Here is a 19,543-nt window from a genome sequence, read left to right as displayed (position 1 = left end):
AAGTTGATAATCAACGCCCAGGCGAGTGTTGAACAAGAAAGGATCTTGAGTGGTGCAAGATTGTATATCCCTGTGGTACAAGGCTGGCAGCTGGGGAGATTTGGCTGGTGCCTTTCTCTGTGTAATTCGTGAATGGCTCTGGGAGCATTCAAGCAATCTGGCTGGATGGGGTTGTACTGAGTGATAACAGCACCTGCAGGGATTTGCTGTTTGTCACCAGTAAGGCATCTGGAGAGACAGCTCAGATTTGTGAGTTAAGGGGGCAGAGTGGTCCCACAGTCTCAGGTTGCATCCTGGGGATCCTGTCACAGCTTCTAACTGACTCTTTTACTCTGCTGTGTAGCCATGGTGGAATTTTGTGGTTCTTTTACTGGTTTTTTTGGTGTATACATCTAGTGTGAGTCTCTGTTATGGTGTGTTTAAATAGTCTCCACACAGTTTGCAAGCACTTCACCCTTGTGACAGTTCCTTTTCATTTCCATTTAGCTCACTTTTTTGTGTGTGTGTTTCCCTTTTTTAAGTTAAATGCTACCTTGGTAGGTTTCTTAGGCATTTTCCCCCCAAGCAGTTCAGCTATAGTCACCTCCTGGACCAGATGCTATGCTACACTTAGGACTACATTAAGAACTGCCTCTCCTATTGTGGTACCCAAGACAAGCTGTTCCAAGAACCAGCCATTTACGGTGTCAAGAAATTTTGTGTCTGCATCCCTTTCTGAGGTGATTTGTACCCAGTCAACATGAGAATAATTGAAACCCTGCATTATTATTGCATTTCCTGCCTTTGCAGTCACTTTAATCTCCCTGAGCATTTCACAATCATCATTCTAGTCAGGTGGTCCACGTTATGGCTGGTCCCACTGCAATACTATAATTGTTCAAACATGGAATTTCTAACCATAGAGATTTTAGGGTACAGTTTGATTCATTTAAGATTTTTACTTTATTTGAATCTATGCTTTTTTCACATACAGTGCCACTCCCCCACCAACGCACTCTGTCATTCCTACATATTTTGTACCCTGGTACAGTGAAAGCTCTTTTATTTGACATTTTACCAACCGGCAAGCTCTATAACCTGGCATTTCTGATCTGCTCCGAAAGTCTGATTTATAGTGCAGTTGGTGTGGGGACTGCTGGGGTGTGGGAGGGGCTGCGGGGCATGCTCTGGGAGGGAGTTTGGGTCCGGTAGGGGGTTTGGGGTGCCAGATTTTGGGGGGGGGCACTCACCTCCAGCAGCTCCTTGTCTCTGTTGCTCCTGACAGAGGTGTGGCCAGGCGGTTCTGCAGGCACTCTGCCTCTGTCCCCCCCGAGCGCTGACTCCACGGCTCCCAAAACGTTGGCCGGAACCGCAGCCTATGGGAACTGTGGGGGGCAGCATCTGCAGATGGAGACAGCTTACCTGCTCGCAGAGCTACCTGGCTGTACCTCCGCCAGGAGCAGCAGGGAAGGGGAGCCGCCAGAGATGAGCACCCCCCATCTGGCACCCCAAGCCCCCTCCTATGCCCCAAGCCCATTCCCGGACCCAAACTCTCCATGGAACTAATGACAAACTAGTCTGAACACTTGCATAATGCAGACCATTGAAATTAATCTCATAAGCACTTCCCCCCAATACTCCCTCTATCCCCCCCCCGTGCCTCCCTCCATTACTCCCTCTACGCCCCCCCGGCTCACCCCTCCCTCCCATTCTCCCCATCTGCCTGCAACCCCTTATCAGTACCTGCCCGGCTTGACGCGCGTCCCCAACAGACCCCTTCTCTGCGCGTGCCGCGGTACCCCACTCCTGTCTCTCCTATCTCGGGCACGCGCTGACCCCTCTCTGCTGAGCTCGGAAGCGGGCACCTAAAACTGTACGGTGGCCGCTAAAAGTCAGACGGAAGTGATAAGCCGACGGACTTGTACTTCCGGGCAGCGCTGTGGTTGGGAGCGTGTTGAGACTTGGACTGCGCTATGTCGGGCAGAGACGGTAATGGGGTCTCTAGAAAGCCATTGTCCCCTTTTCTCCTGCCGGCCCTGAGGGTTCGCTTTCATGCGGCTAGAGGCTGAGCCCTTCCCATTTCCCGGATCGGCCGCAGAGGAAACAGAGACTTGCTGGGCTTTGTGTTTCCGCCGTCCCTTCGTGCGTGGCTCTGGAGTGGGCGCCGCTCGCGCTCCCCCGCTCTTTTCCCTTTCTCCCCGTGAGGGCTCTGGGGCGAGCGTCCCTCTCCTCTTTTCTCCCTCCTCCCGTGAAGGGTCCTGGGCTGGGGGTGGAGCTCTCATGCGAACACCCGGCTCTGCGTCTCACTTTTTCCTTTTCCCTTGGTGTAGGCGGTAAGAAGAAACCTCTGAAGCAACCGAAGAAACAGACAAAGGACATGGACGAGGTGGGAGTCAGTGCTGAGCTCTTCCCTTCGTGGGTGGGCTGAGGGTCGGGCTACTGGTAGGGGACTTTGCTCACCTTGGACTAGGGTCTGGGGAGCAGTGGCACCTATAACCGGGCTTTTTGGAGGTAAACTTGACTGGTAACGTGGCCACAGTGAAGCTGTGGTCTAATGCAGGGGTTCTCACAACCAAAAAAAAAACCTCTTATTGATGGCGGGTCTGACACATTTTCCTGAAATGCTCGGGGCAGGGGATTGAGGTGCAGAAGAGACTTGGGGTGTTGAAGGGGGGGGGCGCTCACCTCCAGCAGCTCCCTGCAAGCATGAGAAAGGCTATACTGGGTGAGACCAAAGTATCCTGTCTTCTGACAGTGGCCAATGCTAGGTGCCCCAGAGGGAATGAACAGAACAGGTAATCATCAAGTGATCCATCCCCTGTTGCCCATTCCCAGCCTCTGTTTGCCAGAAGCTAGGGACACCATTCCAGCTCATCCTGGCTAATAGCCATTGATCGACCTATCCTCTGAGAACTTATCTAGTTCTTTTTTGAACTCTGTTATAGTCTTGGCCTTCACAACATCCTCTGGCAAGGAGTTCTACAGGTTGACTGCATCGTGTGAAAAAAAACTTACTTTTGTTTGTTTTAAATCTACTGCCTATTAATTTCATTTGGTGACCCCTAGTTTGTGTGTTATCAGAAGGAGTAAATAACAGTTCCCTATTTACTTTCTCTACACCAGTCATGATTTTAAAGACCACTATCATATCGCCTCTTAGTCATCTCTTTTTCTAGATGAAAAGTCCCAGTCTTATTAATCTCTCCTCATATGGCAGACACTCCATACCCCTAATCATTTTTATTTCCCTTTTCTAAATCTTTTCCAATTCCAGTATTGTATATCTTTTTTGAAATGGGGTGACCACATCTGCACGCCATATTCAAGATGTGGGCGTACCATGGATTTATATAGAGGCAATATGATATTTTCTGTTATATTATCTCTCTGTTTCTTGCTGATGCCCAACATTCTGTTTGCTTTTTTGACTACAGCTGCCCATTGAGTAGATGTTTTCAGAGAACTATCCACAATGACTCCAAGATCCCTTTCTTGAGTGGTAACAGCTAATTTAGACCTTCTCATTTAATATGTATAGTTGAGATTATGTTTTCCAATACGCATTACTTGGCGTTTATCAACATTGAATTTCATCTGCCATTTTGTTGCCCAGTTACCCAGTTTTGAGAGATCCTTTTATAGCTCTTTGCAGTCTGTCTGGGATTTAACTATCTTGAGTAGTTTTGTATCATCTGCATATTTTGCCACCTCATTGTTTATCCCTTTTTCCAGATCATTTATGAATATGTTGAATAGGACTGGTCCCAGTACAGACCCCTGGGGGACACCACTATTTACCTCTCTCCATTCTGCAAACTGCTACCCTTTGTTTCCCATCTTTTAACCAGATACCAGTCCATGAGAGGCCCTTCCCTCTTATCCCATGACAGCTTACTTTGCTTAAGAGCCTTTTTTGAGGGATCTTATCACAAGGCTTTCTGACAATCTAAGTATACTATATCTACTGGATCTCCCTTGTTCACATGCTTTTTGACCCCTTAAAGAATTCTAGTAGATTGGTGAGGCATGATTTCCCTTTACAAAAACCATGTTGACTCTTCCCCCAACAAATCATGTTCATCTATGTGTCTGACAGTTTTGTTCTTTACTATAGTTTCAACCAGTGTGCCCGGTACTGAAGTCTGGCTTACTGGCCTGTAATTGCTGGGATCGCCTCTGGAGCCCTTTTTAAAAATTGGCATCACTTAGCTATCCTCCAGTAATTTGATAGAAGCTGATTTAAATGGTCGGTTACAAACCACAGTTAGTAGTTCTGTAATTTCACATTTGAGTTCCTTCAGAACTCTTGGCTCAATACCATCTGGTCCTGGTGACTTATTACTGTTTAGTTCATCAATTTGTTCCAAAACCTCCTCAAATGAACCTCAATCTGTGACAGTTCCTCAGATTTGTGACCTAAAAAGAATTGCTCAGGTTTGGGAATGTCCCTCTCATCCGCAGCCATGAAGACCAATGCAAATAATTCATTTAGTTACTCTGCAATGGCCATATCGTCCTTGAGTGCTCCTTTAGCATCTCGATCATCCTGTGGCCCCACTGGTTTAGCAGGATTCCTGCTTCTGTTGTACTTAAAATTTTTTTTTGCTATTACTTTTTGAGTCTTTGGCTAGCTGTTCTTCAAATTTTTTGGCCTTCCTAATTATAGTTTTACACTTTATTTGCCAGGGTTTATACTCCTTTCTATTTTCCTCACTAGGATTTAACATCCACTTTTTAAAGGATGCCTTTTTGTCTCTCTCTGCTTCTTTTACTTCGTTGGTTTGCCATGGTGGCATTTTTTTGGTTCTCTTACTATGTTTTTTAATTTGGGGTATATATTTAAGTTGAACCTCTATTCTCGTGTCTTCAGAAAATTTCCATGCAGATTGCAGGGATTTCACTTTTGGCACTGTACCTTTTAATTTCTGTTTTACTAACTTCCTCATTTTTCTGTAGTCCCCCTTTCTAAAATTACATGCTACGGTGTTGGGGTGTTTTCCCCGCCACAGGGATGTTAAATTTAATTATATTATGGTCACTATTACCAAGCGGTCCTGCTATTCAACTCTTTGACCAGATCCTGTGCTCCACTTAGGACTAAATCAAGAACTACTTCTCATTTTGTGGGTTCCAGGGCTAGCTGCTCCAAGAAGCAGTCATTAGTGGTGTCTAGAAATTTTATCTCTGCATCCTATCCTGAGTTGACATGCACCCAGTCAATATGGGGATAGTTGAAATTGCCCATTACTATTGAGGTTTTTAAAAAAAAATGTTTAGCCTCTCTAATCTCCCTGAGCATTTCACAGTCACTTTCACAGTCCGTAATATAGCCCTACTGCTATATTCTTATTATTAGAACATTGCATTACTATCCATAGAGATTCTGTGATACAGTTTGGTTTATTTAAGATTTTTACTTCATTTGATTCTATGCTTTCTTTCACATATAGAGCCACTCCCGCACCAGCACAAACTGTATATTTTGTTCCCTGATATTACTGTGTCCCATTATTCTCATTTCACCAAGTTTCTGTGATGCCTATTATACCAATATCCTCATTTAATACAAGGTACTCTAGTTCACCCATGTTATTATTTAGACTTCTAGTATTTGTATATTAACACTTTAAAAACTTGTCACTTTTCAGCTGTCTGCCATTACATGATGTAATTGAATGGGATTTTTTTTCATTTGACTGTTTCTCATCAGATCCTACCTGTATTTTATCATATTCCATCCTCTCCTCCTTACTAGGACATAGAAAATCTCCATTAATAGATCCTCTCCTAAGGGATGTTTGTCCGAACCACGTGCTCCTCCACACCTGTTGGCTTTCCCCCAGCCCTTGGTTTAAAAACTTCTCTACAACCTTTTTAATTTTAAGTGCAAGCAATCTGGTTCCATTTTGGTTTAGATGGAGCCCATCCTTCCTGTACAGGTTCTCCCTTTCCCAAAAGTTTCCCCAGTTCCTAATCTATACTCCTCCTCCCTACACAATGTGTCATCCATGCATTGAGACCCTGCAATTCTGCTTATCTAACTGGCCCTGTGCGTGGAACTGGAAGCATTTCAGAGAATGCTACCATGGAGGTTCTGGATTTCAATCTCTTACCTAGCAGCCTAAATTTGGCCTCCAGGACCTCCCTCCTATCCTTCCCTATGTCACTGGTACCTACATGTACCACAACCACCAGCTCCTCCCCAGCACTACACATAAGTCCTTCTAGATGTCTCGAGAGATCTGCAACCTTTGCGCCAGGCAGGCAAGTCACCATGCGTTTCTCCCAGTCATCGCAAACCCAGCTATCTATGTTTCTAATGATCAAATTCCCCATAACTATTACCTGTCTCTTTCTAATAACTGGAGTTCCCTCCCCTGGAGAGGTAACCTCTGTGTGAGAGGATACCACAACGTCATCTGGAAGGAGGGTCCCAACTATAGGATTGTTTCCCTCTGCTCTAGTTGGATGTTGTCCTTCCCTGCGACTTTGATCCTCCTCAACAGCACAGAGGCTGTCAGACTGGGGGGTGGGACCATTCTACTGTGTCCCAGAAAGTCTCATCTATGTACTTCTGTCTGTCTCAGCTCCTCCAGTTTAGCCACTCTGGTCTCCAAAGTCTGTACTCTGAGGGCCAGGAGCTTAGCTTTAGGAAAAACAAATATGCACTGTGATATGTTCCCCCTGGGGTACCACCTGAAACTGGGGTACCGCTGAGCCCTCTGACCCACCAGCCTGGGCTCCCTCTCACACTGTGCTGCTGTGACAAGCTGCAGACATGCTCCCGGTCTTACATTTCCACCAGTATACCCACAGGTACGGACACACCGACCCAGCTGCAGTTACATGCAGGCTCTCTGACCAGCCACTGCATGTGAACCAACAATAGAGAGGCTACAGACAAAATAACCACCAGCTTCCCAGCCTAGGACCCCAGAGCTTTACTGTCCTGCCTCAGTCCAAACCCCAACCAGTATGAATTTATTGTCCAGTTCACCTCCCCCTCAATGTGGAGAGGAATATGCAACAGCCTTTGCCCCTTGGGCTACGATTTCCCATGCATTTCACTCAACCTCACTGGTCTAGATAAAGCAAAAACAAGTTTATTAACTACAAAGGATAGATTTTTAAGTGATTATAAGGGATAGTGAACAGATCAAAGCAGGTTACCTAGCAAATAAAAAAAACAAACCGCACACTAAGCTTAATGTACTAGATAGATTGGATATGAATTAGCAGATTCTCACCCTAACTGATGGTACAGGCAGACTTGCAGATTCTTAAGGCACAAGCTGCGTTAGCTTTACAGCTTGGGTTTCTCAGGTTTACATATACAACTGTGGTCTCCAACCTTTTTACTCCCAAGATTACTTTTTGAGTTTAAAGGCAACTGAGGATCTACCCCAACCCTTCTCCAAAGCCCCACCCCACTCATTCCCTCTCTCACCCCCGCCCCCCATCACTTGCTGTCCCCGGAAGGGGCCACATGCTGCTCCTGGAAGGGGCCAACACGCCCCTGTGGTCCCTGGGAGGAGTGGGGGGCAGCATGTGGCTCTGTGCGCTGCCCCTTTGCAAGCACCGCCCCCGCAGTTCCCATTGGCCACAGCTCCCCGTTCCCAGCCAATGGGAGCTGCGGGAGCAATGCTTGCAGGCAGGAGCAGTGTGCGGAGGGAGACCCCTGCCCCCAGGGTTGCACTGGCCACTTCCGGGAGTGGCATGGGGCTGGGGCAGGCTGGGATCCTGTCTTAGCAGCAGGTTTCAGAGTAACAGCCGTGTTAGTCTGTATTCGCAAAAAGAAAAGGAGTACTTGTGGCACCTTAGAGACTAACCAATTTATTTGAGCATGAGCTTTCGTGAGCTATAGCTCACTTCATCGGATGCATATCGTGGAAGCTGCAGAAGACATTATATACACACAGAGACCATGGTGTGTATATAATGTCTTCTGCAGCTTCCACGGTATGCATCCGATGAAGTGAGCTGTAGCTCACGAAAGCTCATGCTCAAGTAAATTGGTTAGTCTCTAAGGTGCCACAAGTACTCCTTTTCTTTTTGTCTTAGCAGCAGTCTTGCTGTGCCGCCGGAGATCACGATCAACTGGGAGATCCTCTAGGATCAACCAGTTGATCGCAATCAACCGGTTGGTGACCACTGATATACAGGCTAGAAATCCCTTTAGCCTGTGTCCAGCACTTCCCACAGTTCTGTCTTTGTTCCTCAGGTATTTCCAGGGGTCTCTTTGTGTGGGGAGTGAAGAACAACAGATTGTTAGTCCCTACCTTATATAGCTTTAGCGTATGGCAGGAACCCTTTGTTTCAAAACTTGGTTCTCAGTCTGGTTTGTGGAAAAAACCCAGACATAGCAAGATGGAATCCAAAAACATGTGATCTGGTCACATGCTCATGCAATGTTATAGCAGCCATTGCTTACAGGCTGGCCAAAACTTTCACAGGAAGGTTAAGTTCTACCAGGGTCCATTGGCTTTGCTGATGGCTCATCAGCAAAACCGTCTGGCTTCTTCATTTTCAGGGCTAGCTGTAGGTGTCACCCAGAGTAAGCATGATTGAAACGTAGATACATAGTTAATCACCCCGAGCTCCCTTCTATGGCCTCTCACCCCCTTGCTTGCCTCTTGACCATGGTGCCAGGTAAGGCTGGCACTGCTGAAGCCCTGCTACTGTGGGCTGAAGCCCAGAGCCGGAGCCCTATGGCTAGAGCAGGGGTGGGGTGGCTGAAGCCAAGAGCCCTGCAGCTGAAGCCCAGAGCCCTGAAACTGGGAGGGTGGGGGCCTGAAGCTCAGAGGTGGCTGCCAGAGCTCCAAGGCTGATGGGAGAAGGGAGAGTTAAGCTTGCCCCTGGAGCCCCTCAGTGCTGCAGGGAGCGGCCACTGCTTTGCCCCCTCCCACATCTCTGCCCAGGTGGCCGCATGCAGCCACGGTGGCAGCATTTGAGAAGCTGGCTAATGGAATGTGCTGAGACTGCATAGAGCCAGTAAGCAGCTGCCTCTGTTGTAAATCCCGGACTCACTGTAACTTTTTGGTCTGCGATGTGGCCTGCTTGTAGCATCTTGTAGGCAAGCTTGTAGCAGGGCTTGCCTACACTTAGAGCACTGCAGCAGCTGCTACAGCGAATGAAGAAGCTTTACCATTGGTATAGGTACTCCACCTTTCCAAGAGGTGGTAGTGCTGTCTACACTAGTGGTTAGGTTGATATAACTGTTGCTTCAGGGTGTAGAAAATCCACACCCCTGAGCAACGTAGTTTTACTGACATAAATTTATAGTGTAGACCAAGCCTTAATTGTGGACAGTGGTCGCTCCTTACTCTAATCCAGTTTTGCTGCAGAATTTTCATTGATATGAATAGCATTTTATGGCTGCTTAATGGCTCGCTTCTGGTCCTAAAAATCTGTTAATCTATAGGTAGATAAGAGGAAGGAGAGCTTCTCCTGCTGACATAGCTTTTGCTGTTTGTGGAGGTGGTTCTGCTATGCTGATAGGAGAGCTCTTCTGTTGTCATAGAACTTCTTCACCAGATGCGCTGCATTGGTGCTGCTGTACGTATAGACATGGCCTGTGCCACTGGGTTGGTGTTATTCCACACATTTGAATTCCAGCATTTATCTGCATTCACTCCAGCTGCATTCACTGTTAGGTGTAGCTCTATTGAATGGTGGAGTGATTAGTTGGAGCATCTTGGCAGAGTTGTTGCTATGATGTGAAGAGAAGTGTATGTGCATCTTGCGGGATCAAGTATGTCTCATCTCAGTGCTGAGTTGTGTAGATTGCATCAACAGAGGTGCCCAGGAGTTTTCTTGTTGTGGGGGTTGTTTTAAAGAGCATAATTGTTTTAAAATACAAAATGCATCGCTAACATGTTTGTCACCCACCATTCTACAAATATATTGCATCCCTTCTGAGGTTGGATTGTTTTAAATCAAACCAGTACATGTCACTGATTTTAATCATAGTTTAAATCAGCAAACAAGAATTCTTGATTTAAATAATTTATTTTAATTTTGTTTTGCATTTGTAATTTTGGTTATTTTCCTAAAGAAAAGGTTGATTCTCATTGGTTGGTAACCATTACAAGATTTTAATTTGTAACTAAATATTGCCTTTATGGTAAACTTGGTACTTCTTGCTAACGAGGAGGATACACTATTGATGCAGACTTATTGCATAACTTAGTATGTATTTCTTCAGATTCTTAAGTTTTACATTTTTATTATGCTAGGAAATCATAAATGATGCATTTCTCATTTACTTGGTTATTTTTGTGCTCATGAATTGTGTCCAGCTGGATTTGGATGGAAATTTAGAATTATTTTAAAATGCATAAAAACTGCATTTATATTAAATCAAACTACCTTAAATGTGCTGGCTACATACTTTTTTTTCTTAGGTCTAACTCAATATGCATTTTCATTTAAAACAAAACGATTTTTTTAAACAAAGGAAGTAGTAACTGTAGTTAGTTAATTGAACTGATGGTTTCTGGCCTTCATGTCCTTCAAGATTTTAGAATTAGTAGATCTCATCCTTTCACACCTATTTTTTTTCGTAGACTGCAAGAGAAAAACAAGCTTTCCAGCTCTTTCAGCTCCCAATCGGTTTCTTAACTTTTAATTAACTAATTGTTGAACTGAACTAGTTGAATAAACTGAAAAGAAGAAAATATTCTCTTTGCATGTGCAAAAGAGGCTAGTGCTGTCAGAAGTTTTCGTTTAGCACATCAACAGGCTCTGATTCCAGGTGCTTAATAAGTGACTTCTACCAGTTCAGTAGTTTGATGTTCTTCAAAATTTAAGCAGCAGACATATACTGGTCAATACTTTCTATTTAACGTAAAAGATTCTAATAGATTGTAGTATATTTAGCCCTTAACCTATGTTGTCATAACTTCAAATTTAATTTTAAAATGGTTTCATTTAAAAAAGGACAAGTAATATAATTTCAATTAAAAATAACACTTTGTTGTTTTTTTAGAAGGTTAAATTGATTATTTTTTTTTAAGCCAACCTGTAACAGTGTTCCTTAGCAGCACTCCATCCTTAGAGGAGCTATGTGTGGTGTTAGCATGTTGGGGTATTGCTCAAAAAGGGAAGGGTTAAGGTTACGTTGAGAGTCTGGTATGTATTTAACTTCGTATTTCCTGGTTTCCAGAGGTTAAAGTTTAGCCACTCTCCATATTCTGGTAGGGCCCATGGCTGCACTGGGCAACCTTCATTTTGTTAATATTTGGGCATTTAATATTATATGAAATGGCATATCAAGGGTCCGTCAGGGATCAGTCCTGATCCAGTCCTGTTCAATATCTTCATCAGTGATTTTAGATAACTGCATAGAGAGTACACTTGTGAAGTTTGCGGACGATACCAAGCTGGGAGGGGTTGCAAGTGCTTTGGAGGATAGAATTAAAATTCAAAATGATCTGGACAAACTGGAGAAACGGGCTGCAGTAAATAGGATGAAATTCAATAAGGACAAATGCAAAATACTCCATTTAGGAAGGAATAATCAATTACACACATACAAAATGAGAAATGACTGCGTAGGAAGGAGTACTATGGAAAGGGATCTAGAGGTCATAATGGATCACAAGCTAAATATGAATCTTCAGCATAACACTGTCGCAAAAAAGTGAACATAATTCTGGGATGTATTAGCAGGAGTGTTGTAAAACACAATAAGTAATTCTTCTGATGCGCTCGGCACTGATTAGGCCTCAACTGGAGTATTGTGTGCAATAAAAGCCCAGAGGAGAACAACAAAAATGAATAAAGGTCTAGAAAACGTGACTTTGAGGGAAAATTGAAAAAAAAATTGGGGTTGTTCAATATGGAGAAGAGAAGACTGACAGGGGGCAGGACGGAACACACACATGATAACGGTTTTCAAATACATAAAAGGTTGTTACAAGGAGGAGGGAGAAGAATTATTCTTCTAAACTTCTGAGGATAGGACAAGATGCAATGGGCTTAAATTGCAGCAAAGGAGGTTTAGGGTGGACATTAGGCTGTCAGGATGGTTAACCACTGGAATAAATTGCCTAGGGCAGGATTTCTCAAACTTCATTGTACCGCAGCCCCCTTCTGAGAACAAAAATTACTACAAGACCCCAGAGAGAGGGACCGAAGCCTGAGCCCCCCCATTGTGGGGGTACTGAAGCTTGAGGACTTTATGGGCCTTGGACTTGGGCTTCAGCCCCAGGCCCCATCAAGTTTAACAGCCCTGGCGACCCGATTAAAATGTGATCGCGACCCACTTTGGGGTCCCAGCTCACAGTTTGAGAACTGCTGGATAGGAAGGTTATGGAATCTCCGTCACTGGAGGTTTTTAAGAACAGATTAGACAAACACCTGTCAGGAATGGTCTAGTTATTACTATTGAGGTCCCTTCCAGTCTTACATTTCTATGATTCTATGGCTATCTTGCTTTAGTTTAGAAGAGATTTATAGTTTTGTGGGTTTTCTTGTTTTCTGTAATTTTATGATTTCCAGTTGCTTACCTCCAGTTTACTGTTTTTCACAAAACCCTTGTCCACTGAGTGGTCAGAGGGAAGATGCTAACAAATGTTGACTTTTCTTCAGGAAGATTTAGCGTTCAAGCAAAAACAGAAGGAAGAGCAGAAGAAACTTGCGGAGATGAAGACAAAAGCTTCTGGGAAAGGCCCCCTTAGTAAGTGGCCCACTCAATAAGTGGCTTGCCTTAAGGATAGCAAAAGTTAAGAAATTATTTTTAATGTTTTTTGCTACACTGCCATAGCAAGGACTATACTTTAGGTTATTTTTAGGGCTGTCAAGTGATTAATCGCACTGTTAAACAATATAAGAATACCATTTATTTAAATAGTTTTTGCCGGTTTCTATATTTTCAAATATACAAATATAGGGTCAGGCCTGGGGACTCGAGGCTTCAGCCTCTTCTCTCTCTCTCTCTCTTCCCCCCCCTCGCCCCCCCCCCCCCCGGTGGGGTTTGTGGCACAGGGCTCCAGTCCCCCCATCACCCAGGAAGCTGAGGGTTGGGGTTGCTTCAGCCCCCCTGCCGCCGATGTCTCCCGCCCTGTCCTAGGTATGCAATTAACATGTTAAAAAAATTAATGCATTAATTTTGCTTTCAGTTAATTAATTGCAGTTAACACCTGCACTTGACAGCCTTAGTTATTTTAAATTCCAAAGTGAGCTGGTTTTAACTGCAAATTACTCAAGTTATTAAACACACACAAGAAATTAGGAGCGACAAATGAAGACCAGAATGATTCAATTAAGATTTCTTGATTGACCCAAACTAGTCCATTCTAATAACTGTACCCACTGACAATCCCATTACTATTTCATCTCGCCAACACTTTTTATTAGAAAAATAAAATTCTATCTTAAATATGCAGGATACATAAGAAAAAGTTGATCAAACATATTTTGCATTTAAAACTGTTTAATATAATAGTTTCGCTATAGTTAGTGAATTTAACTGATTGTTTCTGATCACCATGTCCTTCAAGATTTTGGAACGACCAGTTCTCATCCTCTCACACCATGTTATTACTCACAGGTTGGAAGAGTGAAACAAACTTTCCTGTTTTTTTCAACTCCCAATCAGTTTCTTAACTTTGAATTAACTAGTTGTTGAACTGAACTAAACTAAATGAATAAATTGAGATAAAATTATTCTCCTTGTATCTGCAGAAAGTGGTTACTCCTGTGAAAAGCTAATTTAGCACTTCAGCCAACTCTGGTTCTGTGTATTTAACCATTGACTTCCAATAGTTCATTGGTTTGACTTTCTTTAATACTTGGGTAGCAAACGTACTGCTTATATTTTTTATGTAATGTACATGATTCTAATAGCCTATGTTAAGGCCTAAACATACTGTAATCTATCATAATTACAAATTTATTTTTAAATGTTTATTTTTAAAAACTGTATTTAAATACAAAAAATGATTTTGTTGACCTTTTAAAAAATCTTTTTTTTTTTTAAATTCACCATCTCTTCTCCCTACCTTCTGTTGTCTGTCTGTTCTACATAGTCCCTGCCCTGAAGATCTTAAAATGTCTCTTGTTTCCACATTGCTTAGTCTTAGCATATGCACAACATGCCTCAGGTGGTACATCACTAGGATTCATCACCGAATTTGGTGTGCTGCTTGGATCATTAGCTTCCTTTGTCCCAGCCAGGTACTAACAGGAAGTGTGATATGAATGCTGATCCATGTGCACACCCACCCCTGCCCCCCAGTTCTTAGTACAGCAAGGCCTTGATTCTGATTGGGGCCTCTAGTTGCTATTGGAAGGTTGCTGTTGTCTGTATTCTTACAGCCTCAAATAGACCTTCATAGAATCATAGAATATCAGGTTTGGAAGGGACCTCAGGAGGTCATAGAATCATAGAATATAAGGGTTGGAAGGGACCCCAGAAGGTCATCTAGTCCAAACCCCTGCTCAAAGCAGGACCAATCCCCAACTAAATCATCCCAGCCAGGGCTTTGACCTTAAAAACTTCTATGGAAGGAGATTCCACCACCTCCCTAGGTAACGCATTCCAGTGTTTCACCACCCTCCTAGTGAAAAAGTTTTTCCTAATATCCAACCTAAACCTCCCCCACTGCAACTTGAGATCATTACTCTTTGTTTTGTCATCTGCTACCACTGAGAACAGTCTAGATCCATTCTCTTTGGAACCCCCTTTCAGATAGTTGAAAGCAGCTATCAAATCCCCCCTCATTCTTCTCTTCTGCAGACTAAACAATCCCAGTACCCTCAGCCTCTCCGCATAAGTCATGTGTTCTAGTCCTCTAATCATTTTTGTTGCCCTCTGCTGGACGTTTTCCAATTTTTCCACATTCTTCTTGTAGTGTGGGGCCCAAAACTGGACACAGTACTCCAGACAAGGCCTCACCAATGTCGAACAGAGGGGAACGATCACGTTCCTCGATCTGCTGGCAATGCCCCTGCTTATACATCCCAAAATGCCATTGGGGTTCTTGGCAACAACGGCACACTGCTGACTCATATCCAGCTTCTCGTCCATTGTAACCCCTAGGTCCTTTTCTGCAGAACTGCTGCCTAGCCATTCAGTCCCTAGACCGTAGCGGTGCATGGGATTCTTCCATCCTAAGTGCAGTACTCTGCACCTGTCCTTGTTGAACCTCGTCAGATTTCTTTTGGCCCAATCCTCTAATTTGTCTAGGTCCCTCTGTATCCTATCCCCACCCTCCAGCATATCTGCCTCTCCTCCCAGTTTAGTGTCATCTGCAAACTTGCTGAAGGTGCAATCCACACCATCCTCCAGATCATTAATGAAGATATTGAACAAAACCGGCCCAAAAACCGACCCCTGGGGCACTGCACTTGATACCGGCTCCCAACTAGACATGGAGCCATTGATCGCTACCCATTGAGCCCGACAATCTAGCCAACTTTCTATCCACCTTATTGTCCATTCATCCAGCCCATACTTCTTTAACTTGCTGGCAAGAATACTGTGGGAGACCATGTCAAAAGCTTTCCTAAAGTCAAGGAACAACACATCCACCGCTTTCCCCGCATCCACAGAGGCAGGTATCTCGTCATAGAAGGCAATTAGATTAGTTAGGCATGACTTGCCCTTGGTGAATCCATGCTGACTGTTCCTGATCACTTTCCTCTCCTCTAAGTGCTTCAGAATTGATTCCTTGAGGACCTGCTCCATGATTTTTCCAGGGACTGAGGTGAGGCTGACTGACCTGTAGTTCCCAGGATCCTCCTCCTTCCCTTTTTTAAAGATTGGCACTACATTAGCCTTTTTCCAGTCGTCCGGAACCTCCCCCGATCACCATGAGTTTTCAAAGATAATGGCCAATGGCTCTGCAATCACAGCCGCCAACTCCTTTAGCACTCTCAGAATCAGTGCATCCGGCCCCATGGACTTGTGCTCGTCCAGCTTTTCTAAATAGTCCCGAACCACTTCTTTCTTCACGGTGGACTGGTCACCTCCTCCCCATGCTGTGCTGCCCAGTGCAGCAGTCTGGGAGCTGACCTTGTTCGTGAAGACAGAGGCAAAAAAGCATTGAGTACATTAGCTTTTCCCACATCCTCTGTCACTAGGTTGCCTCCCTCATTCAGTAAGGGGCCCACACTTTCCTTGACTTTCTTGTTGCTAACATACCTGAAGAAACCCTTCTTGTTACTTCTAACATCTCTTGCTAGCTGCAATTCCAGGTGTGATTTGGCCTTCCTGATTTCACTTCTGCATGCCCGAGCAATATTTTTATACTCTTCCCTGCTCATTTGTCCAGTCTTCCACTTCTTGTAAGCTCCTTTTTTGTGTTTAAGATCAGCAAGGATTTCATAGAATATCAGGGTTGGAAGGGACCTCAGGAGGTTATCTAGTCCAACCCCCTGCTCAAAGCAGGACCAATCCCCAATTAAATCATCCCAGTCAGGGCTTTATCAAGCCTGACCTTAAAAACTTCTAAGGAAGGAGATTCTACCACCTCCCTAGGTAACGCATTCCAGTGCTTCACCACTCTCGTAGTGAAAAAGTTTTTCCTAATATCCAACCTAAACCTCCCCCACTGCAGCTTGAGACCATTACTCCTTGTCCTGTCGTCTTCTACCACTGAGAATAGTCTAGAACCATCCTCTCTGGAACCACCTCTCAGGTAGTTGAAAGCAGCTATCAAATCCCCCCTCATTCTTCTCTTCTGCAGACTAAACAATCCCAGTTCCCTCAGCCTCTCCTCATAAGTCATGTGTTCCAGACCCCTAATCATTTTTGTTGCCCTTCGCTGGACTCTCTCCAATTTATCCACATCCTTTTTGTAGTGTGGGGCCCAAAACTGGACACAGTACTCCAGATGAGGCCTCACCAATGTCGAATAGAGGGGGACGATTACGTCCCGCGATTTGCTTGCTATGCCCCTACTTATACATCCCAAAATGCCATTGGCCTTCTTGGCAACAAGGGCACACTGCTGACTCATATCCAGCTTCTCGTCCACTGTCACCCCTAGGTCCTTTTCCGCAGAACTGCTGCCTAGCCATTCTGTCCCTAGTCTGTTAAGTCTGATTTCACTGTTAAGCCAAGTTGGTCGCCCGCCATATTTACTATTCTTTCGACACATCGGGATGGTTTGTCCCTGTAACCTCAATAAGGGTTCTTTAAAATACAGCCAGCTCTCCTGGACTCCTTTCCCCCTCATGTTATTCTCCCAGGGGATCCTGCCTATCAGTTCCCTGAGGGAGTCAAAGTCTGCTTTTCTGAAGTCCAGGGTCCGTATTCTGCTGCTCTCCTTTCTTCCTTGTGTCAGGATCCTGAACTCGACCGTCTCATGGTCACTGCCTCCCAGGTTCCCATCCACTTTTGCTTCCCCTACTAATTCTTCACGGTTTGTGAGCAGCAGGTCAAGAAGAGCTCTCCCCCTAGTTGGTTCCTCCAGCACTTGCACCAGGAAATTGTCCCCTACACTTTCCAAAAACTTCCTGGATTGTCTGTGCACTGCTGTAGTGCTCTCCCAGCAGATATCAGGATGATTAAAGTCGCCCATGAGAACCAGGGCCTGTGATCTAGTAACTGCCGTTAGTTGCTGGAAGAAAGCCTCGTCCACCTCATCCCTCCAGTCCAGTGGTCTATAGCAGACTCCTACCACGACATCACCCTTGTTGCTCACACTTCTAAACTTAATCCAGAGACTCTCAGGTTTTTCTGCAGTTTCATACTGGAGCTCTGAGCAGTCATTCTGCTCTCTTATATACAGTGCAAATCCCCCACCTTTTCTGCCCTGCCTGTCCTTCCTGAACAGTTTATATCCATCCATGACAGTACTCCAGTCATGTGAGTTACCTCACCAAGTCTCTGTTATTCCAATCACATCATAATTCCTTGACTGTGCCAGGACTTCCAGTTCTCCGTGCTTGTTTCCCAGGCTTCTTGTATTTGTGTATAGGCACTTGAGATAACTTGCTGTTTGTCCTGCTTTCTTAGTATGAGGCAGGAGTCCTCCCCTCTCGCACTCTCCTGCTTGTGCTTCCTCCTAGTATCCCATGTCCCCACTTACCTCAGGGCTTTGGTCTCCTTCCCCCGGTGAACCTAGTTTAAAGCCCTCCTCACTAGGTTAGCCAGCTGCTTGTGAAGATGCTCTTCCCTCTCTTCGTTAGGTGGAGCCCATCTCTGCCTAGCACTCCTCCTTCTTGGAACACCATCCCATGGTCAAAGAATCCAAAGCCTTCTCTCTGACACCACCTGTGTAGCCATTCGCTGGCTTCCACGATTCGATAGTCTCTACCCAGACCTTTTCCTTCCATGGGGAGGATGGACAAGAACACCACTTGCGCCTCAAACACCTTTATCCTTCTTCCCAGAGCCCTGTAGTCTGCGGTGATCCGCTCAAGGTCATTCTTGGCAGTATCATTGGTGCCCACGTGGATGAGGAGACACTCATGTTGTACCCACGTGAGCATTTGCCCTTCTGCCAAAAGGTTTTTCACGACTAATTAGGGTCCCTGACAAGGGAGTGGAGCCATTGATGGGGACTCATTTTTTCTGATCTTTTGTTAATCTGTATGGCTTTCTTCCCCAGACGTGGTGTGGGAGGAGGAGAGGAAAAAAACTTGTTATTGAAAAAGCTGTAGGCAAAGCCTTTCAAGTATATTTTCTGACTTAGTGGGCCAAATTTTGCTGTTACACCCATGTGAGCCCACAGTGGTTACCAGGACCAGAGAGGTGAATGAACAGATTTTCAGTGGTGGTAGCACTGTTTTGTGTGCTGTACATCTTATGTAATAAGAGGACAAAGTAGAGGATTTTCTTGAATGGATGCAAGAGGTGTCTGGATGCATAGTCCTGCTGACTAAAATAGGTGCGTAACTGATGTAACAGGAATTCGGTCTTAGTGCAAAGCTTGTAATACAAAATAAAGCATGTGTTGATGAGGAAGTTGAGAAAGTAGTAAAATAAATTATGCATAAAACATTAACTTGAGAAAGTAGTAAAATAAATTATGCATAAAACATTAACTCAAAGTCAGGTGGACTGTAATACAAACAGTGTGGTGGTTGAGGTGAAGGTTCTTAGATAGGGGATTGAGTCGACGTGGTAATAAAGGAAGTTGTTGTAGAAGAAATTTGGCATGTGGGACTAAACCTCTGTATAGGCTTCAGATGTCTGTATTGTGGTTTTCTTTCTTTTGGCAGCTGGTGGTGGCATCAAGAAGTCTGGCAAAAAGTAGTTACATGCTATGGAAGAAGCAGTCTGCTCCCATTGGTTGCTTGTCTATGCAATGGATCTGCGGATTCCTGTAGTCAAGAAAATTCACTGTCATTTGAGTACCTTGTGCATTTTGCTCAGTCAAAATAAATTGTTTTGTTAAGATATGGTGTCTCTCTCTATTGCTCTGTAGACTGACTTTCAAAATGCATTACCGATTTAACTTCATAGGAGACTACAGTTGAAGACCATTTGAAATTATAGTTGGCCCATAGTGTAGCTGGTGTTTAGTTCCAAGAACAAACTTATTCAACTTCTGCACTGCTGATATTTGTGTGCAATTCAAGGTGTCTGATTTATACAGCTCTATAGTACATG

At 44.5% G+C, this 19,543-nt stretch overlaps 1 protein-coding gene and 1 long non-coding RNA gene across 3 annotated transcripts in view; one reads left to right on the top strand and one right to left on the bottom strand.

The window, feature by feature from the left end:
• CCDC51 (coiled-coil domain containing 51) overlaps nt 1-1,868 on the bottom strand; it is a 32,318-nt gene extending 30,450 nt beyond the window's left edge. The window contains exon 1 of one of the 2 annotated variants that reach the window (XM_048857630.2): nt 1,723-1,868. The gene's annotated coding sequence lies outside the window, so the exon portion shown is untranslated. The remainder of the gene's footprint in view (nt 1-1,722) is intronic. The other variant, XM_075130145.1, reaches the window with a different exon arrangement.
• Nucleotides 1,869-1,890: 22 nt separating this feature from the next.
• LOC125639861 (uncharacterized) lies at nt 1,891-19,330 on the top strand. The gene is made up of 3 exons (XR_007357602.2): nt 1,891-1,968; nt 2,310-2,365; nt 19,153-19,330. It is a non-coding gene; the product is annotated as an uncharacterized LOC125639861 (long non-coding RNA).
• Nucleotides 19,331-19,543: the final 213 nt, after the last annotated feature.

This window comes from Caretta caretta, chromosome 7, assembly GCF_965140235.1.
Source record: "Caretta caretta isolate rCarCar2 chromosome 7, rCarCar1.hap1, whole genome shotgun sequence".
NCBI lineage: Eukaryota > Metazoa > Chordata > Testudines > Cheloniidae > Caretta > Caretta caretta.
This window is presented reverse-complemented; position numbering and strand designations above follow the sequence as displayed.